Source organism: Heterodontus francisci, unplaced genomic scaffold (assembly GCF_036365525.1).
Source record: "Heterodontus francisci isolate sHetFra1 unplaced genomic scaffold, sHetFra1.hap1 HAP1_SCAFFOLD_58, whole genome shotgun sequence".
In the NCBI taxonomy this organism is placed as follows: domain Eukaryota; kingdom Metazoa; phylum Chordata; class Chondrichthyes; order Heterodontiformes; family Heterodontidae; genus Heterodontus; species Heterodontus francisci.
In genome coordinates this window covers 7,472,651-7,473,799 of record NW_027142006.1, presented here as the reverse complement: position 1 = coordinate 7,473,799, position 1,149 = coordinate 7,472,651, and the positions used below count along the sequence as shown (strand labels likewise).

General features: G+C 40.5%; 1 non-coding gene across 1 annotated transcript; it reads left to right on the top strand.

Moving 5' to 3' along the window:
- The first annotated feature begins 313 nt into the window (after positions 1-313).
- Positions 314-387, top strand: trnat-ugu (transfer RNA threonine (anticodon UGU)). The gene has a single exon. It is a non-coding gene; the product is annotated as a tRNA-Thr (tRNA).
- The last annotated feature ends 762 nt before the right edge of the window (positions 388-1,149 follow it).

Genomic DNA, 1,149 nt, shown 5'->3' with positions numbered 1-1,149 from the left:
ACCTGGTCAGTGTCTTCTATTCTGGGAAGAATAGAGTATGTGATTGACTGTTTCAGGAAGTGGGAAAAGTTAAAATATATGTTGTGACCTGTGGAGAAGTGGGATGAGAATATATAGAAGGGTCTGAAGAAGGGTCATTGACCTGAAACGTTAACTCTGCTTCTCTCTCCACAGATGCTGCCAGACCTGATGAGTATTTCCAGCGTTTCTTGTTTTTATTTGAGATTTGCAGCATCTGCTGTATTTTCCTTTGATATTGATATTATATGAGAATAAATAGTGCACTCCTCTGATTTTAATTACAACAACATCTGGCTCTGTAGCTTAGTTGGTTAAAGCACCTGTCTTGTAAACAGGAGATCCTGTGTTCAATTCCCAGCAGAGCCTTGTTTCTCATTAGTGATGTATAAGTTACCTTATCAACCACTTCCATCTGTGTCTTCTGAACTTTCAGTGAGAATTCAAATTATGTGATGAATTTTCGTCACAAGAGTAAACAGCCATTGTGAAGGATGTGAGTTTGGAATGGCTGTTCCTCCTTGGACAGAAATTCAGTGCTGATATTTCAAAGGCAACTTCTTTGATACAAATTTGTTCACAGTTGCATTCAACCTGGAAAACAGCTCGACATTAATGTCACTGAAGGAAAGTGTGACTGCGTTGTATGTTTCAGAGTGTTTGTGTTGTTATGTGTTGCTTGTGACTGAGACTGGGACATGACGCAAGTGGGAGGGTTTATCTGAGGTTTGGAATATTTGTCAGTCAGGAACAAGAAAAATCAAAGGAACCAAATAAGAAAACCTGTGTCTCATGTGGTTACCGAGAAACAGTGAGGAGATATTAAACTTTGTTCTTTTCAATACAGCAGTGTGAACATTGACCTTTCCTGCCTTTTATAAACAGTATTTGAAGTGTCTCGGTAACAATGTTCAGTGTTGATGAGAGTGGGGTCTGGGTGAGCAGCTGCTGAGTCTGACAGGGTCAGGACTGGATGCAGGAAGTTCTCTGACAGTCTCTCTCTCTCTCGCTGATGGGTTTGAGTTGATTTTCAACTGGCAGCTGTTGGTGTTTCGATAAATCAAGTTCCCTCCACCCATTTTTTTGGGCAGACAGTGTAGTATAAGGATCTAAAGGGTTAATGCTGAAGAC